The sequence below is a fragment of the Hyperolius riggenbachi genome, chromosome 8 (assembly GCF_040937935.1).
Source record: "Hyperolius riggenbachi isolate aHypRig1 chromosome 8, aHypRig1.pri, whole genome shotgun sequence".
NCBI lineage: Eukaryota > Metazoa > Chordata > Amphibia > Anura > Hyperoliidae > Hyperolius > Hyperolius riggenbachi.
This window is the reverse complement of record NC_090653.1, coordinates 243,533,675-243,549,897: the sequence shown is the minus strand read 5'-3', so window position 1 is coordinate 243,549,897 and position 16,223 is coordinate 243,533,675. Positions and strand designations below refer to the sequence as shown.

General features: G+C 46.1%; 1 long non-coding RNA gene across 4 annotated transcripts in view; it reads right to left on the bottom strand.

Moving 5' to 3' along the window:
• Positions 1-16,019, bottom strand: part of LOC137527704 (uncharacterized) — a 667,489-nt gene extending 651,470 nt beyond the window's left edge. For all 4 annotated transcript variants that reach the window (XR_011023198.1, XR_011023201.1, XR_011023200.1 and 1 more), the window contains exons 1-2: positions 15,531-16,019; positions 9,590-9,732 (exon numbers count right to left, since the gene is read on the bottom strand). This is a non-coding gene — a long non-coding RNA (uncharacterized lncRNA). The remainder of the gene's footprint in view (positions 1-9,589; positions 9,733-15,530) is intronic.
• Between the last annotated feature and the right edge of the window lie 204 nt (positions 16,020-16,223).

The window sequence follows — 16,223 nt, the reverse complement described above, 5'->3', positions numbered from 1 at the left end:
GTGTGCACTACCATTAACTTATATTGAACAGAGCTGCACTGCACTGCATGGCAACATAGCCAATGATGGTTTGCACAGTCCAACAACCTGCATAATCTGAGTTCCCTAAGGCTTGCTTCACACACAAAGGACTACAGTTAATAATAATAATTCCTTTTTTTGTATAGTGCTATTCTCCTGTCGGACTCAAAGCACTTGCAAGGCAGCCACTAGAATGCACTCAGTAGCAGTGTTAGGGAGTCTTGCCCAAAGAACTCCTTACTGAATAGGTGCTGTCTTACTGAATAGGAAGAGCCAAGATTTGCACCCATGTTTCCTATCTGAGAGGCAGAGCACTTAACCATTACACTATCCAGCCACAGCTGAATTAACCAACAAACATGTTGACCAATCTTATGTTAAACACTGGATCCATATATGGTGCGACACATCCGTTGCAGTTACACAACACAAAGTCCTGACCTGCATGATTTTTACAGACATCAGACAGAAGTCATTCATAATAGCAAGGCTATATATGACATGTCTGGTGCAACAGACACTACAGAGACACTATGAACAAGAGAACATCCAGATATGTTAGGGTGACCCAGAACCACTAGGAAAGAATAAAGGGCTATAAGAGACCAAAAAGCCCTCCTACTGAAATGACGTTCTGAGTGGAAGTTTACTTCTTAAAAAAGAAGGCATTTGCGATAAATCAGCTTTAAGTAAGCAACTGAGGTTCCCCATGATGCATCACTCCCAAATATGCAAATGTCCTGCCCCTGAAGCCAGACTGACATCCAGAACTGCTGGTGTATAGCAAGCCTATAGCTTATACATTTTACAAAGCCACATCAAACCAACATGCAGACAGCCTGTTTCAGACTGGTCGGTGCATGACAGTGATTGATATGGCTCTACGGATCTATGTTAAGAAGAATTTGAATCTTAAAATGTACCCTAGCTGACCCTATGGTGAAAAAGCTAGATACTTAGATGAGAGTCCAGAGGCTTCCCTCTACCTTAGTATCTGGTTTTTGGCCGAGGTTTGGTTCAGGTTTACTTTAACTATCAGGTGGATGTGTAACCAGGGGCGTATCTGGCTAATATAGTGCCTATGGCAAGCACTGAAATTGCGCCCCTCTTTCAGAGTAGCCTTCTCCTCTAAAAACAGCATATTTTCTTGCTCCGTACATGTGTTGTGGTGTATTTTTTTGGCATGGGATTTTGCTGAGGCTTTTTTTGGAAAATGGCTCTTCTTATTCACTCTCTCTCCTCTTTTATAACACTAAGTGCACCCTACATAGTTAAAGAGACTCTGTAACATCAGAAACATCCCCTGGGGGGTACTCACCTCGGGTGGGGGAAGCCTCCGGATCCTAATGAGGCTTCCCACGCCGTCTTCTGTCCCACGGGGGTCTCGCTGCAGCCCTCCGAACCGCCAGCGACGGACCTGACTATAAATTCAATATTTAACTTTGCTGGCTCCAGCGGGGGCGCTTTGGCTGCTCTCGGCTCCGAAGTAGACGGAAATACCCGATCTCAGTCAGGTCCGCTCTACTGCGCAGGCGCCGGAAACTTGCGCCTGCGGAGTAGAGCAGACCCGACGGCGATCGGGTATTTCCGCCTACTTCGGAGCCGACAGCCATCAGAGCGCCTGCGCAGGAGCCGGGAAGGTAAATAATGACGTCATTTTGCACGGAGGGCTGCAGCGAGACCCCTGAGGGACGGAGGACGGCGTGGGAAGCCTCATTAGGATCCGGAGGCTTCCCCCACCCGAGGTGAGTACCCCCCAGGGGACCTTTTGACGTTACAGATCCTCTTTAAGTAGCCATGTTCCTCAGATATCCACATTAATCTGATCTGAGGTCTGAATGAGAGGGAGCCATGGAGGCAGGCATGGCGGCACAGCATATGGGCAGGCATGGCGGTGCAGAACAGGGGTAGGAATGGCGCCCATGGTGCTGTGGCGCCCATGGTACAAGCCATGCCAGCACCCCTCTAGATACGCCTCTGTGTGTAACTCCCATAGTCCTGGCAGTGGCATAGTGGATAGCACTCTCGCCTTGCAGCACTAGGGCCCCCAGTTTAAGTCTAGGCCGGGACACAATCTGAATGGAATTTGTACACCCCAAAAACAGCATACACTGTGTTTAGGACTGGAAAACACATGGGCCTTGTTTCACAAAGCCGGGCTTACTGTTTAGCACGGGCGAAGTGCCGCTCGCGGACATTTGCGCACGATAACACGGACATTTGCTCGCTATAACGCGGACTTTGCACGCAATCACGTGAACTTTTGCACGCTATCGGCCACCGATCTCGTGCAAAAGTCTGCATGATCGCGTGCAAAGTCCGCGTTATCGCGTGCAAATGTCCGCGATCGCGGGACTTTGCGCGCGCAAAAGTCCGCGAGTGGCACTTCACGTGCTAACTGTTTAGCATACCCATGCTAAACAGTTAGCACAGCTTTGTGAATCAAGGCCATGTACTCTAGGATAAGCTGCGAAAGATGTTAACCCTATATAAATACTCAATAATAGAAAGGTTTTTGCAACAGAAAAAAATCTAGAGATCAACTATTTGCAGCAGCAATCTTCTCTGGCAGGCTGTCGCCCCTGTGACATGGGCCTAAGTCACACTAGTTAAAATATATTTTGAGTGCAGTTACACTTTAAATATAATTTGGGTTCCACAGTTGGACTGACTGAGTGTCATAGGAAACACTTCCCTCCCTGTCACTAAAAGCTGGGAAGGTATTTACAAGGAAGCTTATGCAAGCCTCTGCTAGTGACTAGACTAGCCTACCACATGCCTACAAAGTCATCTAATGCCTTTGTGACTTTAGAGGTCAATTACTCAGTGATCCATGCAGGGGCACGCATCTACAGTTGCGGTATTCAGATATGTGAGAGGAAAATGAGAGGCATACGCAGTGCAGGTAGTGAGGGTCTTGCCAACCAAACACAACTAAACAGCACAATTTACTGTGTACGTGATCGCAATACTTAAAAAAGGAACTGCAGTGATAATAACCTAATGAATAAAATTGTTTATTTTTTTTACAATATTCATTTCTTTATAGATTCTTTAGTCACTGTTTGCTTGTTGTAAAATCGTCCCTCCCACAGATAAAAGGTAAAAGGTAGCCATACATCTAGCGATTTTGCATCAAACGATTAAGCGTTCTACTTTATTGGGGGATTAACTATAATGTGTTTGATTAAAAGTCGATCGACTAGAGGCCCACACACTACAAGCAATATCCTAGGCCAGTGATCTGCAAACTTGGCTCTCCAGCTGTTAAGGAACTACAAGTCCCAGTCCCACAATGCATTGCAGGAGTCTGACAGCCACAGTCATGATTCATAAAGGCAAATGCATTGTGGGACTTAACAGCTGGAGAGCCAAGTTTGTAGATCACTGCCCTAGGCATTTCACTTTCGATCTGAACGATCTTGTGCCTCCAGGCTGTGAATCCAAAAATCGAGTATTTGTTGATCGAAATCATGTGGACAGTAGCCGATTATTCCATGATCGACCATTAACTTCCATCCTGCTCGAAAAATGAATCAACATCATTCACCCTGATATCGGTCAATTACTGTTGATTGAGGGTACTGGAACACATTCGATTCTCAATTAGATAAAATTATCAAATCGGTTGGTCGCTCAGGCAGCCAAATCGCTAGATGTATGGTCACCTTTACATTCCAAAATTTGTCACAGGTGGCCACATCTTTAGTACTTTCAGGTACCTCTCTACGTCTAGTCTCCCAGAATGCCTTGGGAGGAAGATGCCGCATAGGTAAACAGCCTAGGCTAAGACTCACTGGGAGGGTGGGGTTACATACCAATATACAGCAATATATAGATAGAGGAAGTGTTTCTGATGTTGAAACCAGGAAAATTACTGTTAAAATTGGGTACGCTGAAAATTTACTGCATTATTTAGGTTTAATTCACATTCATTGTTTTCCATGCAACGTTATCTTGGAGTCACCATAACTACTTAAATTACATGCAAAAAGGACATACTAAAACAGTAGTAAAAGTATATTGGCTCTTACTTTAGGTTACCTATAGCAGAGCTTGTGCACATCAAGTTTTGCATAAACTACAGTGGTTACCGACTGAAAATCATGGTAGACAGTTGCTATATGCATAAATGGACCTCTTAAATGTCTCTGATTCAAATGTCTGTAATTTTGTGGGAGAAGTGGGTAAGGTCCATAACAGCAGAATGCACTTCTTTGCAGCCATGAGCATAAAGTGTTGTATAGGTTTTAGAGAAGAATTTGCCTGAAAGATGGATTGCTCAGGGTAGTGAAAACATGCAAGTCAAAGAGTCATAGGCCTCTGAGTATATGAAAGCTTAACAAGGATGTTCCATGCTTGAGTCAACACTCTTTTACATATAAAGATCAAGAGTAGGCAGATATGAACATGGCAAATTAATGGACTTCATATTTTTTCTACCCTATCGTTTCCCCCCAACCTACATTCTGAGAGCAGACCACCTGAGCCCCCAACATAGGACCACTGGCCACTTCCTCAGCTTGTCTGGAATACAGGACGTCTCAACACCGTGTTATTCCATCTGCCACACCTCACTCTCAAATGGAATGATAGGAAAGTTGAACGCCCATACCTGGCCTGTCTCACCACCTGTGCTGCATTCAGCAGACCCCTGCCACTGAGCCACCAACCACCAATTCAGTAGAGGGAAGAGGCTGAATGCATCTGCACCAAACTGTCTTCCAAAAGGCATTATGGGAGGCCAGGTCACTGTGCAGAACAGTGGCATATCTACAATTCATGGGGCCCCCCAGTAAAACTTTGATGCCCCCCCCCCATCCTTGGTACCCTTTATGGCCTTGGGGGCCATCTCACAAGGGTCATAAAACAAATGTGGCCATCATAAACTTCACACCCATAACAAGTGAAGCCACAAAAACACCTGAAGTACAGTGCCTGAAGTACAGTTCTGAAGTACAGTGCCTTGTGTTGGAGGAAGAGAAAGTTAGCAGGGTTGCTCTCACGAGAAAATTATGAGTGATTACCCGTGATTCAAATGAGGCTTAATTGGCGTAGTTGTGCCGCAGGGATACAAGGGGTTATTTACCCATAATTCCGCCGTCCCCCCTGCATTCCAAACAGCTTGCACGCGTCCTCTTGGTCGCGTTGCAAGCCTCAAACCGCCGCTTTTCCTCCTTCTAGTTTGCCAGTGTGAGGCTTACAACGCGACCAATAGGACACATGCAAGCTGTTTGGAATGGCAGAATTATGGGTAAATAACCCCTTGTATCCCTGCCGCACATCTGCGCCAATTAAGCCTCATTTGAACCACGGATAATCACTTGTGATTACTCGTGAAAGCAACCCTGAAAATATGTAGTTTGGGCCCCCCCTGCAATTGCAGATGCTGCCCCCCTCAAGTTATGCCCCTGGTTACCCATTAGAAGCTGTCAGAAGCCAGCAGGAAGTACCTACTAGACAACATCATCAGTTGACCACACAACAGGGGTACAGCAGTTGTTTGCAAAGAGGATGGAGAGGTGCAGAGAAGATGGCCAGGAATAAAAGTTTTCTTGCCACCAGCTTTAAATAACTCATGAGCAGTCTACTATTTCACAGTGATTTTAGCTTTTCATGGAAACTGTCCTGCTATCTTGAAGAGTGGAATGAAATGGAACTTTTGCTTATCTCAACCGCACACTATGAAATGTTCACACTTTATTTCTCCTGAGGAGTCCCACGTTTCATTTCCGTAGTCCAACACCAATCAACCATTACCAGAGGCAACATGGATGTTTGGAGGCCGGATGACTACAAGCCGACAGACGTGCAAAAACTTCCGCGTTCACCCTCATAGAGCATCCTCGGCATTTGTTCAGATTTCATAAATGATCACCTTCATCCAACAGAATAAACATAATATGGATTTTCAACTGTGTTTCTCGCTAGTGCCATCCTCACTCGCAAGACTGGAAAATAAAAGCCTGGATGTGCTATGTACGGTGCTGCCAGCTTCACTGTATGTAGAGCAAACTGAGAAAATCTTTCTAAACTTGATAATAGAAAGGAATTAGAAGACACAAAAGCAGAAAATATTGATATAATCAAATACACGGCGCATTTGTTATTAAGCCTCCTTCAGAGCACTGCTGTTAAAAAATGTTGCGGTAAAAACTATTCTGTAACTGTAGATGAGAATTTATAGCTTACTGTCGATTGTATAATTTTCATGTTGATGCTAAAGGAGTGCCCCACCCCCCAAAAAAAGAAAAATTAGGAAGAGCAGGCTTTAGGAAGAAATGGAATGTGTGCATTCAGTGACAAAATGAAAGCTTTTACCAAATGCATTTTGTAAAAAGCATTAATATCCCCAACTACAAATAATACATGCCAGTAAAATAGAGACCTGATTTAACCCTCACTCCCTGTATGAGCTACTTAAACCTGGGCCTCACATTTTGGCATAGCTGTTGAAGGTACATTGCATAGTACTGCGTAACAAACAACAAGTGCACTGAATATGGCTGTAACTTTGAATACAACTGATAATCAATGGAGATAGGAAGGTGAAAAAGTGGAGAACTGGAGAGAACACTCTCAGATAGAGGAAAAGGACACTTGGAGTGAGAGGGATATGGAGGCTGCCATATTTATTTCCTTTTAAGCAATACCAGTTGCCTGGCTGTCCTGCTGAACCTCTGCCTCTAATACTTTTAGCCATAGACCCTGAACAAGTTTGCAGCAGACCAGGTGTTTCTGACATTATTGTCTGATCTGACAAGATTAGCTGCATGCTTGCTTCTGGTGTGATTCAGACACTTCTGCAGCCAAATAGATAGTAGTTGTAAAACAAAAGAAGAAACCGAGAGCCCAAACTAGTGCAATAAGTTTGTATTTCACAGTGGTATTATGTAAGCAATAATAGGTATACTCACAAACATGGGTTACCAACAGGTAACCACTCAAACGGCAGGTGGGGAGAATTATAACCTGACCCCACTTAGGTTTAAAGGGATACTGTAGGGGGGTCGGGGGAAAATGAGTTGAACTTACCCGGGGCTTCTAATGGCCCCCCGCAGACATCCTGTGTTGGCGCAGCCACTCACCGATGCTCCGGCCCCGCCTCCGGTTCACTTCTGGAATTTCAGACTTTAAAGTCTGAAAACCACTGCGCCTGCGCAGCTGCATCCTCGCTCCTGCTGATGTCACCAGGAGTGTATTGCACAAGTCCAGTATGGTCTTTGGTCTGCGCAGTATGCTCCTGGTGCCATCAGCGGGAGCGAGGACACGGCAATGCAGGCGCAGTGGTTTTCTGACTTTAAAGTCAGAAATTCCAGAAGAGAACTGGAGGCGGGGCCGGAGCATCGGTGATTGGCTGCGCGGGCACAGGATGTCTGCGGGGGACCATTAGGAGCCCCGGGTAACTTCAACTCATTTTCTCCCGACCCCCCTACAGTATCCCTTTAAGAAGTCGCTCTCTGTGGATAGGAAAATATAACACCCCTCCAGCAAGGGTGGACTAGACTGGATGTAGAGGTTTAAACAGAGGTTCCAAAGTAGAGTAAAAGCATCTAAAAACAGTTTAAAAGGGGGAAGTTGGTGGACTTACCTCCCTCGAGGAAAAATAGACAAGAGATTTGTTATTTTCATCAAAAAATAACATTTATTTGTAGCTCCAATTTGCAACGCGTTTCGCGGGCAAGATCCCGCTTCATCAGGCAATCAATGGAGAACACTAGAAGTTGTCTGGACCGCAGCCGAGCGCCTCTCGAAGTACACACCCAACATTCTTGGCAGAGGCGGTTGTTATCAGCTGCCTCAACTGAGTTTACTATAGCATGCATGTCTAGCTTTAGTAGGAAATAAGTTGAGGTAGCCCTAATATCAATTCTGAGTGTCAGAAAACTGTATTTAAACGGGGGGTGGGGGGGGGGGGAGACCTTGTATTTGCTTTATTTACTCTATGCAGAGGAATAGGACATTGCAGTCACACAATTAGGGCCGGTTCACATGCACGCTTGGCGGCGATTACCCCAGGTTGCACCGCTGGTATGGTTGAACCCCGCTATCTCGCTCAGGGTCCATCTGCCGGTGACAGTGGCTGAGCTGAGAGCATGTGTAATGCAGCGGGTGCTAGATATCATCAGTGGGGAGTCCTCCAGATGGCCCACAGCGATGACCACCGACACACAGAAGGAGGTGGTGACTCCTGGTGACCCAGGTGTAGTATCTCCCGTACAACTCATATGGGGCTATTGTGTCAGCAGCAATCACAGAGGAGTTATTTCCAAATTGACCCTGTGCTGGATAGCACTGCCATTGTTTGAGCTCAAGAACTGAGCCATTGTGGTCCATGAGAAAATTTGCTGGATGGTATACAAGTGGATAGCCCAATTATGCTGTGTGTCTGTTTAGCTGTTAGATGGCCGTAGGGAGGGGAGAGCACTTTCTAGCCTGGGGGGAGGGGATATGTTTTTAAGATTTTTAGGAGGCTGTTACCTATTAATAAAACTTTGTTATGCTTGCCAGTGATTTGGCTGTCTGTATCTAATTCTGAGCAAATCAGTTGTGCGCAGGTTACACTCCTACCAATCTATCTTTACACGGTGGTTTAATACTCAATCACGGTATTGGGCACCTGGATTTTTGGTTCACATTGCTTTAAGTTTAAATCTGTTCATTCTTAAAGCGGGCCATAAACTTAGGCCCAGTTCACACTTGCGTTGAAGTGGAAAATGGATCTGTGAAAATGGATCTGATCACCAGTCGATCTGATCCGTTTTCACTACGTTGGTTGCCTCTCTGTTTCCCTTCTGCTGCTTCCGCTCTGATTCCCCACATCCCCCCAGACCTCCACCCCCAAAGTGGATTATGCCCCTTAGAACGGTCCGTTTCTTCACTAGTGTGAAGAAACATTCCATTATTTATCTCATTGCCCCCAATGCAGCGCTTTAGCTTCGGTTTCCGTTCCGCTGGGCTCAGCGGTCTGGAAAAATTAGTGCAGTAGGAAACTTGCGTTCCATTCAGTGGACCATGCGGAACGGATCCCTTTGAACAGACGGATGTGAACGGATCCATAGGTTGACATTGGATCCATTTGCATTCATTAGTATCCGTTCCAATTAGCGAATGGACCATTTTTTAATGCCAGTGTGAACCGGGCCTTATAGATTTCCACCCAAGGTTACAATATAAATGATTCCTTTCTGGAAATAATTAATTCAGCAGAATTGTTTCCTACCATACACTGAACATCAATTTCCAACAGATTCCAGCTATGGGCTGTTGATCTGCCAATGCTCCTTACATTTTCTATCCTGTCTGATCGATACTTTTGAACTATTTGTAGTCAAATTTGATCTGACATTTTAGGGAATCGATTCCCAGCAGATAAATCAAAGATAAATCAAATCTGCAAGGAATCAAATGATAAAATTAATGAGTGCATGGCCACCTCAACATTTTTTTTGTAACTGATGGTGATGCAACCCTTTCCAAATACCCAAAGCATCCAAAAACGTGGTAGCGTAGCCTGGCCGTACCTCATCCAAGGAAGGTCTGTCCTGAATCAGAACACTCTTCTTACCTCATAATACCAAAGCACTTGGAAATGGTTCTTGCTTTTCTCTTGTGTCTTCACAGCTTTTTCAGTTTACTTTTCTAAACGTGTTTACTTGGCATACCATAGTCTCTTTACAGCGGACCTGAAGTCAGAACTTCCTCTCTGCTCTAAAAGATAAACAACAGCATAATAAACTTTAAAGAAAAACATTTCTTTGTTACATTTTTTAAAAATATCTGTTTATTGAGTTCAAACAGAATAAAGCACAAACAATAGTCAAAATCATACTATAGTATTCATCTTGTCATCATCAATATGCAATCAGTAGTCTGGTTATACAATTATTAGAGATATTCCATGGTAGGGAGCAGCCCTATTCAGTGCCAGAGTGGGATGCGTACATGTAAAAAGGGCCCCCGTGGTAATTTAGGAGTAGGAAATAGCAGAATATTGGTAAAATTACAGATATTCTACTACGCAAGTACGATAGAAAAATATTGGTAATTGTTACCGATATTTTACTACTGTCTAACCTGACCGCATTCTCACTTGATCCCTCCCTCTGTAGATGCCTAACTCAATCTGATGCCACAACCAATGCTTAACTCTAACCAATCTCACCAACTGATGCCTAACCCTAACCAACCCCCCAAATGATGCCTAACCCCAACCAACCCCCAAACTGATGCCGAACCCTAAAGAACCCCTTTCCCCAACTGATGCCTAACCCTAACCAACCCACACAACTGATGCATAACCCTAACCAACCCTTCCCCCAACTGATGCCTAACTCCAACCAACACCCCAATTGATGCCGAACCCTAAAGAACCCCTTCCCTCAACTGATGCCTAACCCTAACCAACCCCCCAACTGATGCCTAACCCTAACCAACCCTCACAACTGATGCCTAACCCTAACCAACCCCTCCCGCAACTGATGCCTAACCCTAACCAACTCCTCAAACTGATGCCTAACCCTAACCAGCCCCCACAACTGATGCCTAACCCTAACCAACCCCTCCCGCAACTGATGCCTAACCCTAACCAACTCCTCAAACTGATGCCTAACCCTAACCAGCCCCCACAACTGATGCCTAATCCTAACCAACCCCTCCTCCCCCAACTGATGAATAACCCTAACCAACCCCCCCAACTGATGCCTAACCCTAGCCAATCCCTACCCCCAACTGATGCCTGTAACGATTGTGGAATTCTCTCCGTGATCAGCGCACAAGACGTGCGCTGACACTGCGGAAATCCTCCACAAGCGTATAATTTGCGGGAACCCAGCAAAAGGTGCAATGCACCTGTAGAGGGAAATTCCTGTCGGCAGGTGGAGCTGTGGAGTGCAGAGGAACAGCTCCTCTGCCCTACCACACACGCCAGACAGGAATTGTACGAAGGGAAGAAACGCAATCGCAAGAGAGGCGATTGAGAATGAGCACAGAGACAGATTGTATGTGTGTGCACCAAACTAGTCGCCAACCCGCGACGGTGCACACACCACAGCAGATATGAAGTAGGAACGCGATCGTGAGAGGTGCGATCGCCAGACGTGACACAAGGTTACAGCAAGGCAGAGCACGAGAGTAGCAAAGGCACAGCAAATCATACAATGAGGAGATACGAAAAATAACAAACGCTAGCTAAACGCGAACACCGCACTCATTCGCAACAGTGCACGCGTTTATGCGCGGTCTCCACGTGATAATCACAATAGAGACAAACACGCCTAACTAACCACCGACAGACAAACATGAAACAGAGGATGCGAGCGCTTGCTTAACGGTTACCTCACTGAGCCTCCAGCAAGCATTCGTAGCAGACAAGACAGATACACGAAAGCAGGAATAAACGAGAGATAGGATCCACAGCACTAGCGCAAGGCGAGTACGATCCAGGCAGACAGAACAGAAGGATCCACAGCACTAGCGCAAGAGGCTGGTGCGATCCAAGTACAGCAAGAGAGTAGCAGACCAGAAGGATCCACAGCACTAGCGCAAGTGGCTAGTGCGATCCAGGAAGACAGAACAGAAGGATCCACAGCGCTAGCGAAAGATGCTAGTGCGATCCAGGTACAAAGTAGCAGAACAGAAGGATCCACAGCACTAGCGCAAGAGGCTGGTGCGATCCAGGAAACAGATCAGAAGGGTCTACCAGTAACAACCGCTGTTCCAGTTAGCACCCAGACACACAGAACGATTTCCTGTCGACCACCGCTGGGACAGGACAATCGCAACAGACAAACAAAACAGATATGCAATCCTAACTGCACTAGGGAAACCTGCCTAGTGCAGTTCCAGGGATACTCTAGGCTAATCTTCAACAAAGAGCAAGGCTGACACTCCAGGCGAGTGTTACACAGGATCTAACTCTTATGACCAGCCCAGGTCTGTGATATCACATAGTATTTATAGAGCAAGCCTACAAAGGATTTGGCTAGGCAATCTGCATGACAAACATATGCAAATTCCTCAGCAGCAAGCTGCAATACTGACAAAAGGTCTCTCTTTCAGAGACCTGCAGAATGCAGACCTGAACAGTGGTCAAAAGGCTGCCTGTCTGCGCAGGCAGCCCAGCGGATCCTCACAATGCCTAACCCTAACCCACCGCCCAACTGATGCCTAACCCTAAAGACCCCCCTCCCACCTATGCCTATCTCTAATCGACCCCCTCCCCACCACCACCAATGCTTAACCCTAGCGGAAATTCCCAATCTATGCCTTACACTAACTGACCCCACACACCTATGCCTAACCCTAACCAATATCTAACCCTAAGTAAACTGTGGCTACAAATATCAGATGCCCACTATTTGTGGACGCAGTTTGTACAGTGGGCGGCCCTGGCACCAACTTTCCTCTTGTAGTCGCTCCCGCTCCCACGCCGCAATCCTCCGCTTCCTGTATCACCCGTACCGGGTCCCGTCACTTCCGGCGGACGCTGCCAATTGTCCGCATCACAGGAGCTCCCTCCATACCCTTACGCATGCGGCTGGGCAGTATGCAGCCGCACGCGTAGGTATATGGAGGGAGCCCCTGTGATGCTGACAGTTGGCTGCGTCCGCCGGCCGACTGGCCAACTCGCGGCAATGACGGGACCCGGTACCGGCGGATCCAGGCAGCAGAGGACGGCGGCGTGGGAGCGATCCAGGCTTATGGGGCTGGAGGAAGCCCCATGTATGTATAAAACCTTTCCCCCAACGTCTCTGGTTCCCTTTAAGATTAAATAGATTGAATCTAACAAAAATCTATCAAAAGAAAAGGAGGACCCCTCAATACATTACATTTATCCTAGGTGAGATCTGATGTAGAATCGAATGGGAAAACATGTCAAGGTGGTAAACAACTGATAATCTGGTAAATACCAATCATTTGCTACATCTAACAACAATGTACCAACTATTGTTGGGCAGTTTTCAATGACAAGCTGCTTGAACAATCTAGCATATGTAGAACGCTACAAGTTCATAGGCTCAGTTGCGCAGTAATGGAGTGACATCTTTTAACAGACTGTAGGGATTATTCTTTTTTCCATAAGGATTATTATTTAGTATTTATATAGCGCCGACATCTTCCGCAGTGCTGTACAGAGTATATTGTCCTGTTCCTTAACTGTCCCTCAGAGGTGCTCACAATCTAATTCCTACCATAGTCATATGCCTATGTATCGTATAGTGTATGTATGTATCATATAGTGTATGTATGTATCGTATAGGATAGGACCATATGAGAAGGGCCCTCTCTGTTTTTAGTTCTGTAAATCAGGCTCAGGCAGAAATAGACGAGTCTGGTCGGGTCCTCTATAATATGCAGGCGCTCAGCTATTTCTGCCTGAGCCCAATCGGAAAGCAGCTACTACGCCTGCACAGAATCGCAGTAGGTAAATATTTACCTCGCTGTTGTTCGGGAGCAGCCAGCGCTGGATCCCAGAGAGTGAAGAGGATGGGAGAAGCCACATTAGGATCCAGAGGCTTCCCCCTCCAGAGGTAAATAACCCCCCAGGGGCTGTTTTTTTTGTTACAGATTATGGTACTGCGCAGGCGCCGAACTACTGCGCCTGTGCAGTACAGTCTTGATGACGTCAGCAGCGGAAGAGACCGGGAGCCACCGGAGCTGCGGCGAGGGCACAGGACCAGGGATAAGCAACGGATGAATTCCGAATAGGTTTTATTCGGAGTTCCTCAAGGAAATTAGCACACCTGAGCGGGGAGGCGTGGGAGGGTTAAACTTACCCAGGAGCCTTCTGCTTTAATCCGTCCCACGCTGCATTCCAAGTCACGGTCACGTGACTACTGCACTTCCTCCTTTTGGGTTGAAGGAGGAAGTGTGGTAGTCACGTGACCGTGAATTGGAACGCAGCGTGGGACAGATTAAAGCAGAAGGCTCCTGGGTAAGTTTAAGGCTCCCGCGCCTCCCCGCTCAGATGCGCTAATTACCTGGATGAACTCCGAATAAAACCTATTCGGAATTTATCCGTTGCTCATCACTACACAGGACGGCTGCCAGGGGCTGGAGGAAGCCCCAGGTAAGTGGATTTTTGTTTTTTATTTAGCCTGGAGGTATCTTTTAAAGGGACTTTAGGCATGATACCGCCAAACTTTTTGAGATAGGAAAGAGGGACACTTAAGCCACATCCTGCCACACACCTAACTACACCCCCAACACACCCCTATTCTCACATACAATAAAGATTTCATAGGAAAAATATGTTATTTTATCATTCAAACCACACTGGTCCTTTCTATCCTGGTTCATTTTCCTTAATTTTAACATCTGAAAATAAGAAATATATTAATCAAGGATGGGAATAAAGTTTTACCATATCTAAACACATTTTTCAGTGGAAAAATACATATATTTTCATAGATCTGTACGTGAGTCCTGAAAGAGGGACAAATGAGGAAGAACGAGGGACAAGGTTCTTAAAGAGGGACTGTCCCTCCATAAGAGGGACAGTTGGGAGCTATGCTTTAGGTACTGAAATTGTCTTACACTAAACCCTGCAAATGAGATGCCAGTGTTTGTAATTTACCTGAAGGTTTCCCTTTGCTTCCCTGCGTGGGATAACGTATACTCTGTTATCAAATGTGAATATGCTGTAAGTTACGCATATGATGTTTGGAAATGTTTTTGTACTGAAAATTGCTTCTTTTTAGCGAAGTTGATATTAAAATAATTAATAAAACATACAGGGAACTTAATTGTATGTGTGGTAATAATGGTAGATAGAACTTTCCCAGAGTCTCATATTTTGATCTTTATTTAAGATTATATCCTGAATAACAGCATGTCAGTGTGATGCAAACTTTGTAAATCATGTTGTTGCGATCTGCAAAATGCTGTGATCTGTTTTTTGAAGCGGATTGCAGCAAGTTAAAGCAACGTTTAAAGGGATACTGTAGGGGGGTTGGGGGAAAATGAGTTGAACTTACCCGGGGCTTCTAATGGTCCCCCGCAGAAGTCCTGTGCCCATGCAGCCAGTCACCAATGCTCCGGCCCTGCCTCCGGTTCACTTCTGTATTTCAGACTTTAAAGTCTGAAAACCATTGCGCCTGCGTTGCCGTGTCCTCGTCCCGCTGATGTCACCACAAGCGTACCGCACAGGCACAGACCATACTGGGCCTGCGCAGTACGCTCCTGGTGACATCAGTGGAAGCAAGGGCACGGCACCGCAGGCGCAATGGTTTTCAGACTTTAAAGTCTAAAATTCCAGAAGTGAACCGGAGGCGGGGCCGGAGCATCGGTGAGTGGCTGCACGAGCACAGGGTGTCTGCGGGTCACCATTAGAAGCCCCGGGTAAGTTCAACTCATTTTCCCCCGACCCCCTACAGTATCCCTTTAAGTGACATAACTATACACCCTATAAAGTGATGCAGAAGATGTTGACACTATATGAACGCTAAGTGATAATATCATAAACAAACACAATTAGCTGATAAATACAATAAGTAATACATAAGCACCTGGAGATTTCAGAAAGAACACCTGTCTTTATTTTTCTTGCTTTTCTCCCAGGGGGCTCAATTATGTAACTCCACTGGCGCCACAGATATACCAAAATTACACTGGCATGAGTAAGAAGATTTTTACATGGTTCTAGAAATGGCAGTTGTGATTCCATACATTTCTGGTGAACTACAAGGAGATTGATAATCCCTCCTAGTTAATGAGACGATTTAGCTATTCCCTCACAAAATATACACTAATAATATAGCGAGCAAGTCCATCACCACCAGCATCTCTCGCCACTTCCAATCCTCACACACTACACACAGCGCCTGTTGCACGAGGCCAGCCCTGCGTCACGTGACCACGCCGTTCCCGCTTTTTTCAGGCAAGACCCACTGCAGCTTTTACGGGGAAGCGTTCCTTCCTATTTGTCGCAAATAACATTAAAAAAGAAGTGGCGCTATGACGAAAGCTTCCATATGCATTGCTATCAACGCACAGGTAACCCTTTCTCAGTAAAGTTGGTTTACAGCACGCCCCCCCCCCCCCCCCCTCCGGCTTCTTTTGGTCTGCCCCGCCATAGCACACAGGTGAGAAGTCAAGCCTCGCCTTGGATCACCGAGGTCAAGATCCCGCGTGACAGCTGCCTCACAGCGAGGCTTGAAACGCGCTCGAGGGGGGCGAGGGTGACGTCACTGACAAGCTGT